Source organism: Melospiza melodia, chromosome 3 (genome assembly GCF_035770615.1).
Source record: "Melospiza melodia melodia isolate bMelMel2 chromosome 3, bMelMel2.pri, whole genome shotgun sequence".
NCBI lineage: Eukaryota > Metazoa > Chordata > Aves > Passeriformes > Passerellidae > Melospiza > Melospiza melodia.
Window position 1 is genome coordinate 101861086 of NC_086196.1, and position 23081 is coordinate 101884166.

General features: G+C 43.9%; 1 protein-coding gene across 2 annotated transcripts in view; it reads left to right on the top strand.

Moving 5' to 3' along the window:
* Positions 1 to 572: 572 nt before the first annotated feature.
* SERTAD2 (SERTA domain containing 2) overlaps positions 573 to 23081 on the top strand; it is a 79302-nt gene continuing 56793 nt past the window's right edge. Inside the window, exon 1 of one of the 2 annotated variants that reach the window (XM_063152315.1) lies at positions 573 to 790. The gene's annotated coding sequence lies outside the window, so the exon portion shown is untranslated. The remainder of the gene's footprint in view (positions 791 to 23081) is intronic. The other variant, XM_063152312.1, reaches the window with a different exon arrangement.

Genomic DNA, 23081 nt, shown 5'->3' on the forward strand with positions numbered 1-23081 from the left:
CCGGGGTCTCGGAGGCGCCGGCCCCGCCTGGCCCCGCCGTGGTTCCGCCGCCCGCGGCCGCCGCCCCCGCTCCCTGCGTGACCATCTACCCGCCGCGCCCCCGCGCGCTCCCCATTGGCCGCCCGCCCCGTCAATCAACCCGGCTCTCGCTTTCGATTGGCCGCCGGCCGGGCAGGCGCGCGGGTCCCGCCCCGCGGGGCTCCCCCCGGCCCTCCCCGGCACTTGGCGGCGGAGTGTCCTCAGAAGACTCGCAGGGCTGGAGGGGCCGCTCCGCCGCCGGCGGCCGGCCCGCGCTCCCATTGGTCGCTCCTCCTGCCAATCCGCCTGGCCGCGGCGCGCCGTTGGCTGCCGGGCGTGCGGGGGGCGGGGCGCTCCCCCCGCCCCCGCCCGCGCGGTGCCGCCCTGTGACCAACTCCCGTGTGTGAGTCACGGCAGCGCCGTCAATGCCGTGTGCGGGCGGGCGGCGCTGCCTGGGCTGCCCCGGCCCCCCTCCCCCGGCACAGGGCTGGCGGGCCGCACTTGTCACCGTGTCACATCCTCCCCGCCGCCTCCCGACCCGGCTCACCCTCCCCAGCTCGGCCGCCGCCCGGGGCCGCCGCGGCGGCATGGGATAGAGCCGGGCAGAGCCGCCCTCGCCGCTGGTTTCACGTTGACCTCCCCGCGGTTTAAATCCTCCCCCGCGTGTCCCCCCGGCCGCCTCCTCGCCTCCCCCGCGGCCCCTCTCTCCGCCGAGCCCCCGCTCCCCCGGGCGCCTCCCTCGCCGGTCCTCGCCGCGGAGCCCCCGGAGCGGGTGAGTGCCGGGCACGGCCCTCCCGGGCTCGCTGAGGGGCTGGGGGTGCGGGGGCGCGGGCCGGGGCGGCCCCCGACAACTGTTCCAAAGTTGGGGCATTCCCCTCCCGGCGCAGCCTGGCGCTGCCCGCTCGGACTGCTAAAGAAGGGGAAAAGCCATTGGTATAACCCCCCGGCATCGTTGCCAACTTCTAGTGCGTGTCGTGCTGCCGGCGAGTGTAATTTTGATTTTATTTTGGTTATCTTCCCCGCCCTGGTTGAGGCTGTGGTGAGGGTTGACGTGCGGGTATCCCGAAAGGCGCCCGGGTGGAACAGCCCCTCCATGCCGGGCTCTGGCCACTGTCCGTGCTGGAAAAGCGGGGAAAGGCTCCTTTTGTATTTCCAGGTGCTCCATCCTCTCCCCAGCCTGTCAGTGCTGGGTGTTTCGCTATTAGCTGGGCTTCGCTTGCCGTGGCAGGAACATGCGTGTTTGGAAGGGGGAAGCCGTGCCCAACGGGGAGTTTTGGTGTTTTGGCTTGGTGTTGGGAGCGCTTGATGTGAACTGGTTATGTCTCTGTTTCACTGCCATTGATTTTCCTTTTCTTTTTTTTTTTTTCCCTCAATGTATTTTTAGAACATGAATGTGGTGTATGTTGTCGTGTGCTGTACGTACAGAGCAGCTAAAATAAAGCAGAGGCATGGAAAACCCCAGCAAATACAGCAGTGCTTCCATGCACAGGGCATCCAAAGCCTCAGTACTCTGCCAGGTTTATTTATTAATATTAATTGCTCGATCTTTGTAATTTATATCATATGGAAATTAATTGCTGAATTGAAGGTTTACCAAACCTCACAGAGCTCCAAAATCATCTATCTCAGGCATCTGAAAAATAAATCTACTGATTTTTTGTTAAGAGGAAAGGCCAGCATCATTCTGGGAATCCTCCACATGAAGTTTCCCTTTCTAAAGGCAAGGACTCTTGTAAATAAGTCCTAGTAAAGAATGGCTTTACTCAGTGAGTACTCAAGTGTATGCAGAAGGTCAGTGAATTTCTAGAGAAAATGAAATCTTTACTAAATTTTGTCTTGCTTTTATCTATAAATAGAGGGAGGGAAACAAAAATGAATCAGCTGTGAGATTAACATGAAATAGAACATCAGTCCTTTTCCCGAGGGGTAACTTGCCCAACATAACCTGAAAATTTCCGAAATTTTGCATTTAGGGGAGGGGTCCTTCAACTGCAGTCTGTTGAATCAGTATGAAGTGGGCTTGTTTCTCCTCTGGAGCTGGCTTGGCACCAGTGTAACTTCATTACCAGAGCAGATTTGCATTAATGTGAGGAGCAATCCAGAAACTCACGTTTTGAGGAAGGCCCCTGTAGTAATGACGTGCCAAGTCGTGATTCCTCCCCTCATCAGCCCCAATTACAGCATCATCAGCCCCAATTACAGCACCCTTACTCACTGTGAGTGGCACTTCACTGCGCAAGTGCTCCCTGCGATGCCTCTGTGACTCCTTGTGTGCTGCCCTGCCAGTCTGGGTGAGCCGGAGTGGCGCTTGTTTTCCTCATCACTATTTTATTCCCTTGCCTTGAAATGACAGCGTGCTGGATAACTATTTTTTCCTTGGGCCGCGAAGAAAACTTCTGAGGATTAAATGTAAATCTGCTTTGTTAAGTGACCGTAGCAAAACCCCCCTGTTTGAGACTTCTGTGCTGCCAAGTGAAACGGGCAGGTAAGTTTTCTGTGTGCTTGGCTTTCCCTTGTTTCTACAGCAAGTAGGAAAAAGATTGGTGAAAAATTAATTATCTTGTCCTGAAATTCCCCTGCGCCTGTGGGATTCCACACCTGTATTCGGTGTTCAAGTTGGAGTTGTTTCCTAATTCCCCTCTGTCTCTAGAACCGCCCCCACCCCCCAAACATTGACATTGCATTGTTAAAGTGTTTGCTGTTGGAATCGCTGGCACAAGGATCAGGCCCTCGGCTGGTTTTCTTTAAAGCGGTTGATTATGACTTGGATGTGATGTTGTAGAAAGATAATATTATCTGGTGTGTCCAGAGCTCAGATCCACTGTCTTACTACAGTCTCAGAAGAAAGCTCTGTGCTAAGCAGCCTGTAAAGAAAATGTCCAACAAAGCAGAATTGTCTTCTGCCTTTCTGTACTTATTTATAAATCTCTTGAAAGTTTGTTTGATACTCTTTCAGAACAAGACGAGATCCCTGCGTGTTTGTTTCATGTTTCCACTTCCTCCTATGACTCTGTTCATTGCTAAGCCTTTGTGTCACTGATTGAGATGTTATTGTAATTAACATTAATTATGCAAACTAGATTGTTTTTAGAGGCTCTCCAACTCTGTATTGATACTGTCAACTTGTTTGTTTGTTGAACAAAAATCCACGCATTTCACCATTCTCGGAGGAAATAGATTAACCGACTCCAAGTTAATATATGCATGGGAAACCATAGCAAAATCAAGTTATATTAGCTCAAATGGCACACTGAATCTTGATGGATGTGGTGAACCGAGTATGGCTGGATCTGAACTATCAAGGCAGGGCAAACAGGGGGAGCAGGAAAGGGGACTCTGGGTACAGTCATTCGGGGAGGGTGTTTACACTGCAGAGTTCCATTACATTTTTTCCAGATAGACAGTACTAGGATCAATTGGGCCATATTCTGCTGTCCCTAATTGAATAAAACTCTCACTAAAATATACTGAAGCTGGCTGCTTGAATTTTTTTGGGAAATGTAGAAAAATGGCAGAGTTTAATTCATTAATTATTTAGGACGTTTTTGATTTTAGACTCAGAGAATTTGGTTTAGGAGGTATTCCAGGGTTGTCTTTTTAAAATAAAAGCTTAATAAAGATATCGTTGAAATATACATCCCTGTAGCAACGGTAGCATTTTATAATTTTTTTCACGATGTTAATTGTAGTGACATCCGCAAAAGTCTCCATGTCTGATTCCGAATCACCCTCTTGAAACCCTTCTGAGCTGAGAAGGATTTTAGAATTTCTCCCTGGAAGTCAAAATTGTTCCAATATTTGCATATTGTATTCTTGTGTACTCTTAGGAAGAAAAATAATAGAGGCGGGGAGAGTTTAAATGGGAATTGGTTGTCATGATATCACATCTGCAAATATATGCAGACTGGCAGATTATTCCCTGTCTTAAAAATCAAGTCTCTCTAACTTGTCATTTAAATAAGCAAAATTTGGTTTGCAGTTTGCTTTGGGTAATAAAAGAGATTTTTTTTTTGTTTCTACTTTTGGTGCAGTGGTCCTCTGGAAAGTTAGAAACAGTGCCCTGGGGCTCAGCGAAGTGGAGGGTGTATAATTATATGGGAAGGCTCCATAGCATCAGTGAATTAGCATTAGCAGCTGAGTGAGTTTGTTAAGTTGTAGAGATGGCATTATGGAAATCAATAAAATGCTGATTTCTTTTCCTTATTGCAGATTCCATGTTAAAAGGAAAATATGCTATTTGTTTGTCTGCCTTTCATGTAGGCTTGCCAAAGCATTAGTTGGTATGGAAAGGCAGGTTTTTCAGCTCTGACAATCAGTAGTCAGGCTTGTTTTGTTTTGCTTTTTTTAAACTCTTTTAAATCTTTATTTATTAGATTGTTTTCCAGAAATCACACTAACATCCTGGCCTGCAAGTGGCTTCACGTGCGTCTGTTTGTCAGGAGAGGCAAAAGGGAAGGTCGCTTATTTTTCCTGTGACATTCTTGTGTGGCATTGTCTGTTGTAGCCCAAATGCTCTATGTGCCTGATATTCCTGTTTCTGCTTTAAATTAAGTTCTCCCAAGGATTTGGAGGATACTGATGCTGAAATCCACATTCAAAATAAAAGAGAGAGTGACCTTAACTGTTTTCAGAGGTGTGTGTCAGGAGGAATGATATTAAGCACTGTAAGATGTATGATGTGCATTGGCCTTTATTTCTTTGTCTGAAAGCTTCTCCTGCTTTTATACCAGAGAGACAAGTACCCAGATCATTCATCACACTGAGCTCTTACAGAGACATGACAGACCAGCAGCCTTATGTTGCACACTGTGGAACATGTACAATGCATTAGTTCTGATGATCTATATAAAACATTTTAATTGGGAGGAGCTGTAAATGGGAACGGCTGTCTTCTAATCCAAGGGCTTCGCTTTTTCTTCTCTTCTTCCTGATTGAAATGAAACTTAAGTTCACCATCAAATTATTCTGTTTTAATGTAGCTGTATGCTATGACTCCTGATGAAATGGTTTATTCATGTTGAGGTGCAGTTTGGGGGACCCCTCTGCCTTTGTGGTGGGTTTGCTGGACTTTCTGGAGCTAAGAAGGTCCAACCGTGCGGCTTCTTCAGGGATGCTGTGGCGAGCATCTGTTCTGTGACATGTGAGAGCCTGTGTGACAGAGTTCAGATATCACAAGGCTTGTGGAGCACATTCCTGTATGAAGAGAAGCAGTCCAAAATGCTGGATGTACGATGCAGGCAACACTAAAGATCAGCAACCTGCAAAAGTAATACTGTGGTTCATGGTGACGTTTCAGAGGGAATTCTGATGGAGGCGTGGTCCCAGCAAAGGTAAACTCAGGGGTCCAGCAGCACAGATAAAATAGCAGCCTTACTCTTATCTCTTTGGTAACCCAAACCTGTTTGCTGATAAACTGGCAAAATTATGTTTATAGTCTCCCTATGCTTTGTTTCTGCTAATCTCTAATTAAGTAGATCTAGGGAAGGCCAGCATGGTGCTTTTAGTGCTCGACTACAGCTTAGAAATGACACTCTGCTTTCTAATGATTAGAAGCAGGTGAAGTGACAGGAAGGGCAGAGATGTTGGAGTAACGTGATCTGCAATTAAATTCCTGATTCTCTAAAATATTTACCCATAGCTGTAGTGATCCACGGTACTTCATAGCTGGCACTGCCCACGTGTGTCCAGTTAAGGACAGTTAAAAAGCACAGAAATACGGGGGGGAGGAGATTGGAAAAAAATATAAAGAGATCTTAGCTGAACCAGAACAAAACCTCTTTAGCTCCTACCATTTGAAATGGGGAGGAATCCCAAGAAATAACGAGGATAAAGTCTCTCACAACTGCAAAATTACTGTAGTGATTGTGACTCTGAAAAAGCAGGTTCTAGGTAGAGAAGGAATTGTAGTTACTCTGTGGTCTTGTCATAGCCTTGCTAATATGGTTAAAGCATTAGTTCTGAAAACAACTGCATTGAGACCTTGGAGTACTTTTCTTAAAAATGTACAAATCTATGTTCATGTATTTTCTGTGGAGCAAAATAAAATACTGCATGTTGGATTACCTAATTTCAATATTATTATTAGAAAAAAGAAATGCACCCTGATTTCCACCTGTCAAATGAAGTCAGATATTCCTGTGGATGCCTTTTTCTCTTTTATCTTTTTTTGAATTGAATTCCATTGTTGCTTTGATTCCTCCCACTTCTTTCTGGTTATTTTTTTTTTCAATTTGTTATTGTTCCTTCTAGCTTTAATCAACTACTAATGTTGCTGCTTGCCTATAGAATCACAAGGTCCATGCTGAGGTGTGTCATGCCAATAGTATTTGGTGTGCTCTGTCCTCAGCAAGGCAAAGGTTCCCCACTGCTGTGCTGTGAAGAGAGAGCCTGTTGGAGGTGTGACTTGAGTGCAGTCATCTGGGAGGAGCCAGGGCCACAGCCAGAAATTGTACCCAGGTGTCATCAGCTTCCAGGCACGTGCCCTGTGCTGTAGCAAAGCAGGTTTTTTCCTTCTTCTGTCCTTTGCAGAGCTCACTTTTTTTTTTTTTTTTTTTTTTTTTTTTTTTTAGTTTGTTTTTTTGCTTCTCTTTATTTGGCTGTCTTTTCTAGTTTTGTCTTTCCTCCTCTGTAATATGTAAGAGCTACTAATGGCCTCTCAAACTGCATCACAGGAGTGTTGAGGCTAGTGTGTTTTCCCTCATCCTGTCTGGAATGTTTGGCTGCTGCCAAAGAAATAGAGATCAGAATCAGGGTCTCTTTGAGTACCATGCACCAAAAGTGTATGTACGTGTGTTGAAGATACCAAAATACTGTTAAAAAAATCAAACAAGATTTGTAAAGTTAAAAAGCTAACTCTTGTTTTGAGATGCAGTGTGAGAACTAAGGTATGAAATGATACAATGAATAAAGGCAAAGATGCAGCCTTTTTCAGAGAACCTTTAATCAATTAAAACTTTTTAAAGGAACATGTCAGTTCTTTGGTGAACCTACTCAATGGAAGGAAGGTGAGCCATCCCCCTTCCTGTGAGAGGGAACAAATCTGATAGGAAACTTCCAGAACAGAGCTGAGGTCTTTAGGCCTGGTGGAGGTGATGGCTGTTCCCTGATGTCAAGTGAAGGAAGTAGTGACAGATATGCAGTGGGAAAATGCCCAGGAACTGGCATTCATCCAATCCAGGAGGTTGTTTTAACTGTCCTTTGATTCAGAATATTTTTAATTTATTCTGTTTTCAGATATTTTAGCACAAATTCTAGAAAAGACAGCTTCTCTCTTTTCAGATTGGCAGATTTTTGTAGCATGCCTATCTTGAAAAATCCAAAAGAGGGAGGAGGTAAAAAAGTAAATCTCAGATGCAGTTTTCTTCTGTCCCTCCTGCCATGTTCAAAATGGTATCTCATCTTGTTCTTATCCTTGTGTTCAGAATAAAAGCTGTGATAATCCATTTCCTTTGCTGTGATAATCCCTTGCCCAAATGTCCTGGTAGCATAATTTGATTGTGGTGCTTGGACAGCTATCATATCACTCCTACAAAGCAACAGTAATAGTTGTTGCAAACAACAATATAATCCAAGAAATCCAGAGTTAAAGTGCTTACAGCAGAGACTAATTGCATGCTAGAGAGTATTACTGTATCTTCCTGATTGATGTCCCTCATTGGCCAAGACAGACTTGCAGATGACTTCTTAACATATTATTTAACAAGATGGTAGTGCTCTGTGTTTAAATTGCTTGTTGTTGTGGGGCTTTTTTATTGCCCCTCCCCAGTGTGGGGTTCAGAACCTCCTTATTAGTTTTATGGGAAAGCCACAGATCCAGATTCCTTCTGGAACTATTGCAATGTGAGGGAACAAAGTGTAGGGATTTTTTCAAGAGCTACTAAAGTAGCCTGTGCTCCTTGCCCAAGGAAAGTTAAGAGTCCTTATAATCACTGGGGCTTTTGTGTGGTCTTTGTTTTATTTTTTATTTTTCCTTTGACTTTCTTTCTCACTTGAACCCTGGTTCTGGAGGAGCTGGAGCAATTACCCAGCCTATCTTACATCTTCCCATTCAGAAGAGAATGGAGTGGGAAAGAAGGTCTGCAATGGACCTCAGATATTCTCTCTGGCCCCTTTGCCACCCCTAAGTCACACTACTTCAACCTGAAAAACAGCAGAGGAAAAATTCCTGCTTGAACACTTTTTCCTGGCTTTAATGAGGAATTTTTACAAAGAGAGGAAATAGTGTTGGTGAATGCATCTAGCACCCTTTAGGAAAGGGTCACCACCACAGGGATGCTGCTGAAAAAGGATGCCAAATCCTCCCAGACTCTGTACCAGGCCCTTTGAAAGGCTCCTATGAAATAAAGAAGCTATATAGCCAGTGTGTATGTATATTTCTGAAGGTTATGCTGGATTTCTGCCATGCCACAAACCCTGATTAGAATAATTTATAATAAAAAGTGATGCATGGATTCCAGAAATGGGTAATGTGATGGGGGAAAGAGGGAGGTGAGTAGCAGAGAAAGCAAATCTGAAGGTTTTCCTGGTCCATAGATGTACCCCAAAGTGTGGATTTACTGCCACTGTCTGTAGGAAGAAGCTACAGTCCTAATTTTTGATGTCAGAAATGACTGTTATAAGGTTGGCTTAATATACATACTGTGCACTGCTGTTTGTTTATTTATTTATTTGCAGTAGGACTCGGGATATTTCAGGTACTTTCCAGGTGCTTAAAGATAATTTCTGCTCCAAGGACTTCACAAATCAGAGAGGCCAGAGGAAAGTAAACGGGTGGGAATTGAGTGCTGAGCAGCAGAACGGGATTCACAGGATGCAGGGCCCTTGAGAGCAGTGCAGGTGTGTGGCAGAGGTGCTGTGCCAGTAAGATGGGGAGGAGGATGCCTGCAGTGGCCTCCAGGAAAGAAACAGGCACTTGGTGTGTCCGGAAAAAAGGGAGATCCTTTTGGTTTTCTTCTGCATTGCTAGTCAGTCTATGGTCAGTTTACAGCTCCCAACTCCTGATCTCTCTCTTGGATCCTTTCCCCTGTATTTGTGATTGTGTGGTGTGGTGGCTTTGTAAGTGGAGTTATTCTGTCATGTTCTGTGCAGAGAAATGCTGTGAAGATGGGAGAGCAGGGGACTGAGGCACAAAGGTGTGTGCATGCAATATGAGGCTTGACATGGCCAGGGAGAAGTGGCTTTGGGGTTTTGCACAAGCATTCTTTGGGGCACAAAGTGTCATCATCTTCATTTTTTTTGCTGTGATTAAGGCCCTGAGCATGCCTGTAATGCAAAACAGAAAACATAAAGAAAATGTTTTCTCTTCAGCCATCATTCTAGCATGCTTATGTGTGTATGAATCATTCCTCCTCCATCTGGAAGGATGAGATGCAGAGCTCTTTTCTAAGGAGGTATCTAAAGTACATCCTCATAGCAGCCAGCAATTGGCATGACAAAAGGGTTATAGCAAGTGGCTGGCACTTTTCCCATCCATCTTGCCACTGGAAACATAATGATTTGCAATGTGCTTGTTCTTCAGGCACCAGTGTGCAGAGCCAGTCCTTGGGACATGCAAACGGAAAAGTTGTATGTTGTTGGCTTTTGTTTGTGGCACCTCCTCAGCAGCCCCAAAACTGGGAAGAGGAAATAGCACTGATAAACTGGTTTCCTTGATTTAAGCATGATGTGGAGTGAAAAGGAGCAGTGGGGTACTCATGGAACGTCCCCCAGTGTGGGAAGATGGGCAGCAAGGCATCTGGCACTGCCAGTGTAACATCAAGTGTGGGAGAAGACTTTGTTTTGCTTCTTACCTTGTATACTTTGCACAGAACAAGGAAAAATATAGTAGTATTGAGTGCACAAGGAAAAAGGTCTGATTTTTAAAAATGTCATCTGTTGTTCATGTAAGCTCTCTTGTATGTATTTTATGTATTTTGTCTTTCACTTGATTTGCAAGAAGGCCATGGCCCTTGCAAATCAAGTAATTTAGTCTTAAGTGTTCCTGTGATGTCAAGAAAGGGTTTTACTGTGCTTTTTTTGGGGTAGAGGACTGTTTAATGTGGTATCAGAACAGGCAGTAGAAAGAAGGGCCTCTAAATCTCAGTGCCCTGTTTTAACAACTCTATTCTTACCTTTCTCTTCTGCTGACCACAACTGGAAATGTCTTTGTCTTGCAAGCAGCGGCCAGCTCTGTATGTAGTTCACATGTAGAAACTGGGTGTTCTTCTGCTGAAGCTCCTTGGGACACTCTTGAAAGTCAACAAATGCATGTCTGTGGGACTGGACATGTCCTTGCTGCTTCCTTCTTTTGAAGGGGGGTTGGAGATGAGGTAGGAGCATCCAGGATTCATTCATTCAGGGTCTTTGGTGCAGTAATGAGCTTGTGTTTTGGACCAGTTGTTCTCAGAGCTGGGACTGTGGCCCTTCCTGCCTGAGAAGTGCCTCTGCAGACAGGAAAAGGCTCTCTGCCCCCCATTCCTGCTCTGCTTTTTCATCAGTGTCTGTTCAGCAAGGCAGGCTCATTTTTGCTGCAGGAGCTGAGAGGATTTCTCCACCTCATGCAGGATAGGCTGGAGGTTTAGAGCACTGCTCCTGGAGGACCTCAGCTGACTTGGATCACAGTGGGAATGGCAGGGAGGAAATCACCAGCCTGTCTTACTGGAGAGCACAAAGTCCTGCTGTGCTGCATGGAGAATGCAGGCTGCTTAGTGCCTTGTGTATGAAGCACTTCAGCTTTTTGAAGGACAGGTTCTTGCCTTAGTGTATGGATGGAGAAACTTCCTTTCTGCTTTTTGCAAAGGGTGGGTTCAACATGCAGCCCTGTTCTTGGCATCTCTTATGAGCTGACTCTGCACAGTGGCGTGCTGACCTCAGGAGTTCAAAGTACTGTCCTCTTCCTTGGTATACTTTGGGTTTGGGGTAGAGGGAGATGGCTGGTGGGTCTCTAGGATTTCTGCAGCAGGCTCCTGTTCTGAGGTGAGAACAGCCATGCCCCTTTCCTTTGGAGCTGTTGTGGCTGCAAGCAGGGACTGTGAAACCCTCCTGTGCCACTGAAGTGAGCACTGTGTATCCCTGTCTGCTGCCTCCCAAAGTGCTTTTAGGGGGCTGCTCTGGATCTGGGATGTAAAATGTTTTAGAAAGCCATTCTGCCCTGGAGAGTGAAATACTCTTGCATATTAGGGCACACTGTTGGACCTTGTATCTGGGAGAGCTTTTCTTTGACTAAACCTCAAGCTTCTGTGGTTATCTTTTTTCAGATACATGGTAGCCTAGAGAAGACCCTTCAGGCAGAGATGCTTTGTTGCCGGATTTCTTCCGGCTGATTTATGGCCTGGAAAGGCTCGGGGATGGCCTTGGGCAGCCCGCGCTCCAAAGGATGAGAAGAGGCTTCAGGTTTTTTCTCGATCTTCAGTGTTTATTAGTTGTTTATCTAAAAGATTTTCTCTCGGCCCGACAGAGGTCTGCACAGCAAGCCAGCCAAGAGCACATTGAGAGCCCCCGGGGCGGTCACTTATCTTTATACTCAAAACTACGTATACAATATTTACTTTTTTCTTCCAATACCTGTCACCCTTATTGATCAGTGCACTTCTAGTAATAACCAATCCCAAAGTGCCAACATCACCACAGAAGATGGAGGCGAAGAAGAAGAAGGAGGACAGGACACACCCCAATTCCTCCATCTTACTTCTCTAAACCCCCCTGTACAGAAATCCTAAACCCTGTGTTTTACACTCTGATTAACTTATCCCTTCACCATTTACCCCAGTGAAGTCCTCCCATCCTCATACAGGTGTAGTCTCCCTTGTAGGATCAAAGTCCAGCCACCAGACACTTCTGGCAACGTTCCAGGACTCCTGAGCCCCCCAAGGGTGGTCTCGGTCATTCTGCACATCAGTCCTGAGGTGCTGAGATACCACACTTTGTTACTTTCTTTGGCTTCATAATTGCTGTTTATAGTATAGTGTAATAAACAGAATTAGCATTTTTGGCTTATTTCAGGGTGTGTGCTTGCATGTGAAAAGGATTGGATATGTTAACTCTGCCATCTCTCTTACCTGTGCCTGAGATATCATCTGATTATGATCTTTCTTGATACATTACAGCTTTGGAAAGGAAGTAACACTCCCTGTACTTTCAGAAACATTTCAGTAGCTTGATTCAGTATGCAGTACATTGGTATCAGGGATGAGGGGTGTTACATTCAGTCTCTTGTTTTGAGAATTGGCCTCTGGATCCTGCAGAGCACGGTCAGCAGGTGGAGGATGTTCACATTGCACACTTCACCTGCAGTGTCCAGCTGGGACATGCTCCATGTGTGTAAATGCAGTTTTGCTTTTCTGTGTGTCATGGGCCAGAGTTTACAATCTGGGGACCCCTGAGGCAAAAGAATTGCTCTGCCATGTGTGTATGAGTGCACTCAGCAGGTGTCATTTGTCCTGTAGTGTTTGGTATTTTCTAGCCCAGGTCAGCTGTGGGTATTTCCACTTTTTGAGAGGCTGAAGACCAGGTTCCCATGATCCAAATTGTGTCTAGGGCTCTGTGCTGGAAGACCAGGGGTCAGATGGAAGGAAATAAAAGATACAGTGACTTAGGTGCAATTTAGGACATGTGAATCTGGCTCCTCCTCCCCTGAAATACCAGCGTGCCAGCAGCATCTGATGTAGGAAGCTGCTAGGAACAGGCCAGGGCAGTGAACCTATTTCACTTTCCAAAGTATTTCTAAACATCCCAAACTAGACTTTGCACCTTTAGCCATTTTGAATTCTCAAGGCAATCCCTTCAAAGTTAGGCAGAGCAAAGAACCTGATCCAAGCAGCGCTGCTGATTACTGGAAATGTCCTGACATCTCACTTTACCCTCTGGAGAGTAACTGGAGGGGTGGGGGAGAGGCCTGGAGCTGTGTTAGTACATGTGTTGTTTTCTGCCTCTGGGGAGTTTTGTTGTTGTGCATTCTCTTGTTTTTCCATCTTACACAAAATCTGAAAGCTTGTGTTGCAGCTGTGGCCTAGAAGGAGCAGTCAATGCTCTGTTACCCATCAGCACCAGACAGACCTGGTGATGAATGAGGGGGAATTTTGGGCTCTGGGACAGGGATGCTGAGGTTGCTTTGCAGCCTTCCGAGCGTGCTGGGCTGTGGGGGACTGAGCCCTATCAGGCTTTGTGGCTGTGGCCACAAGGAGTGTGATCTCTCACTGTGATGGCCCTGGTAATCTCTGACTATCAGTCATCCTCTTCTCATTTGGAAGAACTTTGACTTAATGAGAGATCCATCAGCTTGAGTCACTTCTACTTGAAGATACTGAGCTCTATGAGTACTGTAGAATATCATATCCTAAACTTTTGAGCCCTTCTGAGTGTAATGCAGTGCTGTTCTTGGAATGATTTGTTTCAACTATGGGGCCAGTTTAAATAGAACTATTGAAGTATATGTTGCTGTTCATCATACATCAAAAGTGAAGTTCAGTGAATAATGAGTTACCACAGGGCACCACAATGAGATAAGAACTCATCATAGCTTTGCAATAAATGGCAATGCCATTAAAAGGGGAAAAAAAAAAAAAAAAAAGACTTTTTGTCTATAAGCTTAATTGGAAAAGCCAGGAATCTTGAGTGGAGATTTTTAGCATGCTGACCAACTGAAATATATTGTAATGAGAGCAAATTTATGTGTGCAGAGGGTGTCCAAGATTTTGATTGCTGCATGAGACACATGGCTTTGGGATATTTTCCTATGTATGCCTTTTGTGTAGATAAGTGATGGTACCTGATTTTTGGTCCTGGAGAGAAAATGTACACCCTTATTATTGAGCACCTTTCCAAGATGCAGCAGTTGTCATTAAAACTCAACAGTAGACCATGGAGCTGAATTTGGCAGGTGGGGAGTTTTTTTCCCCTTAAACTTTTAATGGCAATGACTTGCAGTTATGTCATGCTGTAGTTTTAAACTGTACGAGGCACTTTGGCTCATTTATGTTCTCATTCAGGTTTCTAATGTGCACACAGAAGCAGCTGCTCTCTGGGATTGCTGATAATATGGAATACAGTGAGGATGGCCAGCCCTTGGTGTGTACAGGGATATCAGGCACTCCCTCTTTCACTGAGTTTTGCAGCAAAGCCACTATGCTCCAATTTCCTTGTCTGCAGAATGTGGCCCCACCCTGCAGTTCATAAAATATTTTAAATAAAAAATTTTAAGAGGAATGATGTGCAAGATCCATGTCACTTTTCCCTTTGTGGTGCTTACTTTAACTTATTGCTTTTAGCAAGCAGAATCACTGTACCACAGTGGTCTCAGGCACAGTTAAGCAGGACAACACGATCTGCCCATCTGCAGCAGCTCTTCTGGAGAGGTCTCATCTGCAGGAGCCCTTGTTTGCTCTTAAGGATGAAATGCAATTGAGCATCTGGTGAAGTCTGCTCTGTGGTAGCAATTAATTATAAATATATACCTGGGGATTTTTTAATCATTAGTCTTAAATTGATTATTTCCTACCAGTTGTAAGACTCCAAAGAACTGCTTTTTCTTCCATAAGGAAAAAATATCTATTTGGTGGGCAAATGCAATGCTACAGGTAAGATATGGCAACAATAACGCATGAAGACCAGTGTGAGGAAAAAGACAACTTCCTTCTCTGTGGTGTTCCTTATTTTTTTTTTCCTCTAATTATATGGAGTTGGAAGAGTGAGCTGGTAGGATATGAATGTTGCCATCCAGTAATAAGAGTTGTGGTCATGGGTGCCATGCAGGCATGAAGCTTCAAGAGTGTGATGTGTTTTGGGGGACAGACCAAGAATAATTCATATGACTTTCTCTGGTAGACAGGTGAGTTAAGGGAATGTCTGCAAAGCTAGGGCCCAAAGCTGGAATTGTGCTCCCTATTCCAGTTAAACCAATGTGTAAACAAACCAGTTCATGATGTTCCCATTAATTTGGACTGCTTACCTTTCCAGTTTTTCTAGCTTGTGATTTGAGCAGAATGAGCCAGTAGGAAAAATGACAGTCTGAAACTGGCTTGGCTTGTCTCTGGCTGTCCCCAGAAAGCCAGTTCCTTTTTTACCACCAAAACAGGGCCTGGCTCCATAGCTATTGTTCAGGACACCTGAGACAGCAAGATCATCTGCCACTGCCTAGAAAAGGACAGCAAGGAAAAACTTTCAATCCTTTGCCAGCTCCTTCTGCATCTTTCTACCTGCTAAGGCCTTTCTCCACTGCACAAATGGTGTAGCAGCTGTGGCTTGAAAATCCCTGGGGCTTTCCCCTCACCCTGGGATATTTGACTGTGTCCAACCCTGGCACCTTTACAGGCACAGGCAGCAGGAGCTGTGTGTGGGGCCAGTGTCACTGCTGTGCCTCTTCCAGCACAGGCACACTGTACAAAGCAGGCTGGCTCCTGGGATGACAAGTTGTGCTGTTTTTCTGACTTGAGGCCTTCAGGCCTGCAATGACCTTGAGCCTTTTGTCCCTGAAGAAGGGAATACCATGAAGAAGCCTTTCCTTTTTAATGGAGAACCAAAACCTGGGTTACTGAGGGATCTCAGGGACCAGTTGAAGTAGATTTTCCCACTGTGTGTGTGAGGGGGAATGGTACTCAGTACAGCATTTCATTTGATTGTGTAACTCCAGTGCAGCATGCTCGTGACGTGTTTCTGACTTCACCAAGAACCACTGAAGGTGCAAAGCCCCTCAGTGTCCTCTCTGTTCCAGGAAGTCCAGACAAGCTTCTGGCTAAGCAGTCAACGAGTCCACAGAGTCCCTTTGGTGTTTTGATGCCTGTGGAAAGAATAGTTGGCAGTAGAACTAATTTTGTAGCTTTTGTTGCTGACTGTGACAAAAAAAAGCTTTTTTGATCTGCAATGATGCCAAGGCTGTGTGCAGGATGGAGAATGCAGTCAGTGGTCTTTCCCTGGTGCCTTGCATCTTTGGAAAGAGAATTATTTTTGGTGTTAAAGTAGACCATAACCTTCCATGGGATCTGGTTGAATTCAGAGGTCTGCAGCTGAGATCTGGGGGCTGCCTTCTGGTCAGGCTCACTTCACAATCAATTTTTAAATGGCTCTGCATGGGGCAGTAGTAGAGATTGTGATGTTCTGTATTCTCACACATCACTCCATGCTTTGGTATGCTGCCTGCGTATCAGTGGATACAGTTGGGATGTTTCCCTACTGAAAGTATTTCCTTTTTTCCCTTGGTATTGCTAGAAGCCATTCTCAAACACATTTTTCCAGACAAAACAAAATGAAACCTGTGAATCCCAAACCCCAAGATTTTCTGTAGGCTCTAGTGGGAGAAATGAAAGCAGATTGCAAACTCCCAGAAAGTTGTTTGAATGCTCTGTGAGGAATACCACCTGCGAAAGGGGTATTCTTGCTTCTTCAGAGAGAACAAGAGATCAGCTGGGACCATTTTTTCTTGCCTTACATAGCAGTGTAAAAAGAATTCACGGGAATTTTGTTTTTGACTAGTAAGCAAGTTGGGGAGTAGCAATAGAAGTTATTAGAGCCATGATTAACATGTGTTGCTTTTGATCTTGTGGCTGAATCAAAACTGGATTGGTTTGACCTGAAACATGAAAAGTTTCTTTTGCTAACATTAAGATTTGCTAAAATCAAGATTTTGGCTAATCTTAAACCCAAGTATTTTATATTGTCTAAAGTCCGTTAGGTTAAAGAGTGATTGAAAACAGTTTTCTAGTTTCAGGGAAACAAGAATCTTTATGGTTATTCACTGAATTCAAATGTATTTCAGTCCTTTTGAATCCACATTTTGCTGAATATAACCTGGGAGAGGGAAATGGAGCTGCAGTTCCCCCAGTGTCTCTCCTGTATCATGAGAATGAAATCACAACTGTTCAGCTCCCTTTTTCAAAGCAGTGCTGCATACATCTCTGTGATATCCTTCAGACCAAAAAACTTCCCAGCATTAATAACAGACAGACAAAACTGAAAGTCTGTCACAGTGAGAAGCAGAGCTTTTTTTCCCCCCAAAGAGCAGTGTGCATGTAGAAGGCAAGTGAAAATTATCCCCTAATGAAAAAGCAGTAAAATTGCTGAAGAGCACAGCTAAACAAAGGTCAAACTGCAGTCTGAATGGAGACAGAGGCTAAACCTGTTTGCAGTACATAGAGAGAGCAGTATGAAATGTAGGTAACCAGCCCAAGGACTGTTACAATGCACAGATAATGCATATATGTGTAGGTAATACATGCAATCATACTTCTTGAAAGCCTGTAGTCAGAACAGATTGCAAAGCACAGAATCCACGCAGGAGTTAAAAAATTTGCAGCTGCAGAGCATAATACCAAGGTCACCACAGAAACAGAGCATTTTTTCAAGAACAAAAGAAGCATATCAAGGAATAGTGGATTAAAGGAGTTGTGTGAGATACTGATACAGGTCCTGGCATTCCAGCAGTGTGTATGATCCATGCTGCATCCCATTTTTCCCTGAGATATGAAGGAAAAGTTGGAGGGGTAAAAGTAAGGGTTGACAATTGAATGTAGTTATCAAGCAAGTTATTAGCATATGGTTCTGGTGTACAGAAATAAATGTTATTTTGAACTGTTGTCTGTATACAGAAGGTCTGTATGAGGCCACATTGAGAGTGTGGTTACATGGGGAAGGTACAGAGATGAGGAGGCTTCCAAAAGAGGAAATCATGTCTAGACTTCAAAATGCCAGTTCTCAGTTTTGTTTTAGGTGGTGATATCCTGTCTGGTATCTTTGAGGAGAAATAATTGAGAGGAAACAGTCAGTGACATCTAAGGAGGTGCTTTGTATCATTTCAGAGTGAAATATCCTAAACTTTTATTTTGAAAATTGTCACCAACCCTCAAAATTTGTCACATGAGAAAGGCAGCATGTATTTTATTGTCTGATAGACCATCAATTTAATACCACTGGCCAGCAGTGGTGCAAAGTGTTCTTGTGAAGGCTGTCTGAAAAGTCTTGACTAACTTACATGCTGTAATCAGTGTGCCTTCTTCATAAATTTTTATGTTAAATGTTAAATATTTTGGTTTCTTTCATGTTTTAGCTGTCTTAGGGGTTAGAATGGTTATGCCGATTCTCAGCTTGGTGTTTTTATATTTAACTTGATAAATGTAAGTAAAATATAGAACATTTGACCTACAGAGTAAAGTTCACTGTTTCTGATAGTTCAAATTAAGTTTCCCCACTTTTGCATATTTTCTATGTGCACTGTACTTCTGATGTTGAGAGGGGGATCTCAAACTCAGTACTTCCCTAAATGAAGAGGAAAATAATTATTTATGTTGTTTGTGGTTAACCTACAGAGCAGTATTAATGGTCTGTAAAACCTCTTCAGATAATTGACTCAATAGAAACTTTTGAAAAATTATTTAAACTTGAAAGAAAAGTTCCATGGGAATAGAGGACAAGATGGAGTTAAAATCATCAGGAGGGTGAGTTGGTGTGTAGGTGAAGATCCTTTTGTAATACATTCATGGGAAGTAGGAAGGCAGAGGAGTGTGTATTTAGGTGCTAAGGGGAAGAATCCATTAAGTGGAACCAGAAATCTTCAGTACAGTTAATTCTTTCACCCAGATGACAGTGGCAGTCCACGCTTCGATGCAAATACTGGAAACTTCACCTGAGGTGCCAATAATTGCTATTTGTATTCCTCAAATTCAAATATGCTCGAGTGTTTTCCCAGGCAAAAATGGCAGTGTAGTACTTAAAACTTGAAACAGAATCTTACAGCCATTGAGATAATTATATTTGTGCCATATGAAAGTTGTGCTTGAAAGCAGGATTTGATGCCATTGTGTAATGTGTTCCTTTACAGAGAATAGCGTAAATTAATAAAAAGTTATGAAAAAATCACACAGGTTGGATTTTTTTTTTCCTCTGGACTATTAATAATTTTGGATATTTTGATACAGAAAATTCAGTTAAGTAATTGTACTTATACCTGAGCCAGGGCTTTCATAGTCTTAGAAGTGGAAGGCAATGAAGTTTCTCTGAAAGCTTATATAGTCCTTGTAAAACTTGGCTATTTCTTCTGTTCTGTCAAGTATTTAAATTTTCACCTCAATCCTTTTAAGGATGGACAGGCATTAGGGTTTTTAAAAATTATTTGACTGTGTAAACTTCTTTGCAGGGATTTTAGGGGTATCCTAAGCTTATAATTATGTTTTCATCCATACTGTGATCATTCTTACAAGAAAACTGGCAGCATTTCCCTCTCTGTGCTTCTCTATTTCTCAGAGAAGATGAAGTGCCGTAATTTTTTTTCTGTCATTGTTTTTATTTCTGGTATCTGGGTGGAAAATGAAAGCCAGTGTCTTTTCCCCACGTTTGTGTGTGCCCACCAGCAGACACGCAGGCACACACGAGGAATTCTCGCTTGTGCGCAGCCAGAAGGGGCTGGACCCGGCTGTCTTCAGCTCGGTGGAAATTGGCACCGTCCCATCTGCAGTAAACAACAGCCTGACGTCAGCTCTCGCAGCGCTGATAGCAGCACAACTTGAGAGATTTTTCAACGGGCCGAGCTGTTGAAAGGCTATCGCTGGGTTTGATAATCTCTGGCTGCACTTGAGAGGATTTGGTGCAAAGGTGGGGGGAGAAATGGTTGGTTAATGACAGAAATAATAGAGCAATTCCTGATAACTTCTTATGGGGTGGAGAGGTGATTTTTAAGTCTTACACCAGAGCGTATTTTGATTCCCAGCTCATCAGCTGCAGTCGTTCTCTCCAGGTTCTGAAATCCTGGCTGCTCTGTAGAATTCACATTTGTGCCCTGTTGGAAGTTGGAGAACAATTAAAGTGCTGTGGAACAGTCAATCAAGCAGATGATGAAATTTGACTTTTCTAATGTGTTGAATTAAGCACTTTTATTATGATTTCAATTCCTGATGTTTGCTTTATTCGGTGTAGACGAGTTCAAAGAACCTGAGCCTGGCAATGCTAAGATTTTTGCTGGTTTCTGTATATTCTATTTCTATTAGTAGGATATAAGTCATTGAGGCCCCACATTGTGGCCACAACACCCAGAAAAGCTTTACTGAAAGATACTTGGTTATTCATCATTATCAAATTGAGCTAGAATAAAGGGACCATTTTGTGGTACTGGTTTCAGATAAGGATTCAGAAAAGTACCTGTTTTCCTGAAGTGCTGCAAGCTCCTTGACTGCAAAGTTACTGAAGACTGTTGCATTTCTGAAACAGAGCCACTATGACTTAAATTTAATTACAGCTGGTTCTCCTCATAACCCGACAGTTGAAAGAGACTTTTCTATTGTTCAATACTACCGCTGAAAACACATTTCCATTATGAACTTAGAGTCCTCCTATGCCAAAATCAACAGTTAAAAATGAATGGTTTGCTCTGGTAACAGGAAAAACAAACATGAAAATCATTGTGTTGTGTGACAGAAAATCAGAATGTTAAAGTAAAAGAAGTTGATAAACCTACAAGAATAACTATCTGATGGGCTGTTCTTGAATCAAAGACAGTTCCAAGCAAGTATTTCAAGGACATAAATAATAGTGCATCAACTTCTGCTTTGTTTCTTGTATGGCTGCAAAGATAGCAAAAAGTTCATGTTCCATTTAGGTCCTGTCACCAGGGGTTTAAGAGTTTTGTGAAACCCTGGAAAGGAATGTGAATATCTGCCAATATTAACATTTTCTAATGTACACATTTTTACATCTGCTTTTAGGGTACATTCAGACTAGGTTAATCATAAAGTCTGTCTTAGCAGGGAGGGACAAGAATGCAAGAAGGAAAGAAAAATTGGACTCTTTCTAAGACTATGTCTGCCCTATTAGCAGTTTTTTTAGGCTTTTGACCAAATTTGATGGGGATGCACAAGTCTCAAAAGTTCACAGCTTCTGTGAAAGTGGGCAAGAAAGCGAGGACCTGTCTGAGCCTGCACTCCTTGGTGAATTCATAGTCACTGAATATCTCAGAATGATACAACTGGGATTGCTGATCTTGCAGAGGGGAAGGAATGGGTGAGCAATGGGTCTTTAAAAACCAGGGAAGTCCTGGATTTCTGTGAGTCTGGCTGTCCTTGGAGACTCATGTGGCTACTTGACATCCTGTCCCCAGAGGGGCTGGCATGTGGCAGGGCCTGACTGTGCTTGATTTATGAGAAAAGCCCAGGACAATTTTAGACCAAAAGCCAAGCTGTCAGAAAGCTTGTGCTTGAGAGCTTGCAGTAGCAGAATAGTTGACAGCTCAGGTAAGGAATTTGTTCAAGAGAAGTTGGCTGGAGCAAAACTCTCAGGCTTCCTGCACTTCAGGGCCAACATGCAACTCCAGGATCACAGCTTTGGCCCTGTGCAAACGTGAACTTGCCAGCATGTAGGAGAGGGCAGACCTCTTCAGCTGTCCTTCCTAGGCAGGTGTGACTCAGGCTGGGCACCATGACCTGTATACAAACTTGGGAACAGGTTGCCTTAGGTCTGTTTATGACCTCTTTCCTTCTCTGTGGTGGTAGGCTCTGAGACAATGCCTTCCCTGCAGCCTGCCTCCTTTTCTGGGCTTGTGCCTGCAAAGGGAACACTGGCACTTGTAGCCCTGTGAAATTTTTACAGTGGCTGTAGCTGAGCAGGGGTCTCATCCTAGGTCACTTCAGCAGTCCTGAGTACTTGTCACAACCCTGAGCAGAGCTTCCCCTTCCAAAAACCAAACCAGCAGCTCACTAGGGTAGTTAATCTCTCAGCTGCAGCCTCCCTGAAGATGATGTTAGACCATAACTGGGAGGAGATGTGCAGTAGGAAAGGTCCTTTATGTTGTTGTTTTGGGGTTTTTCCTCCTTGCTTTCTTTTGCTGTGTTTCATCTCATTTAACCAGCCTGCTAGTGCTCGAAATAGGGAGATGAGGTGCTGGCAAAGGTGTGCACTCTTCTCTCTGCCTCCAAGTGGGTAGCACTTGCATTTGCTGCCCGAGGTAAGAGTTAGCCAGAACTGCTCACACTAGCCTTGACCTAACCCAGAAGCCAGAGACATGTTATAGCATGTTTCCTCTTGCTGGAAACCTGCAGAATGGCTTTGGGATTCTCAGCCCTGCTTGTCTCTGCATGTAACAAAGTCTGCTGGGTGGCTGCTGAGGTTATGGTTCACTCTGTATCAAGAAAAGTTACATTTGGCTTTAGAGTGGCTCGGTATCCAATAATGCACATTTATAATCAAATTTTAAAGATCTTGAGTTTGCTTTTTGTTTCATGGAAATAACTGTAAAAAGGCTCCCAAATAGGCTGGTTTGCTATCAAGATGTGATTTTGGAATGGCTTTATCATGCATCTTGAAAGGAATTATCCTTCCCCAAAGATTCAGAAATACCTTATGGTTAGCCCCTTCAAAGTAACGTGTCAAGGCTTCTAAAGAAATGATGCTGAGGGCATCCTTTTGCTCTCAGATGATTTTGGATCCTTGCAGGTTGATATTTTCAAGATTTTTGTTTAACATAAAGAGCTAAAAAAAAGAAAAAAAGTAGTAAAGCTGAAGTTCTTTTTTAGTGGCTGCTCAGTACTTGGAAATGTTACATGCTCCTGCTCTTGCTCCTTCTGTGCTCCTCAAATGTTACAACTTTTCTGAATAGTAAGGAATCATCATAAGGATGGCTCTTCCCCATACTTGATCACAATGTGAGATGCAATGCACAAATAGCTCTGGGCAAGACTGAGGGAGGGAGGATTCTTACCAGCCTCAGCCACTGGAGCCTTGCAAGAGCTGCTCCCAAACCTGTTCTGTGTCTGCTACAGCACACACATTAGTGACTTTAATGAGGCAGAGGGCAGTCCCCAGTAAATTTTGGGGATTTGGGGTTTTCTTGTTTAAGACACTTGTACAAAGTGAAGGAGCAAAATAACTTTGCAACTCGCATTGACTTTATTTAAACTCAAAAAAACCAAGAACATTTTCCAGGCATGGCTTCCCACCTTGGCCATGTCCTCACATCTTACTGTATAAAACATGTTCAGCTGAAGAGACCAGCAAGGGAGGCACAGTGATCCTGTTTCACAGCTTGGAGATGGCCACCACAGCTTGCTCCTTCCTTTTTTTATCCTCTCTGATTATTTCTCCCTAGTGGGCAGGGATTCCTATGGAGCGTGTGA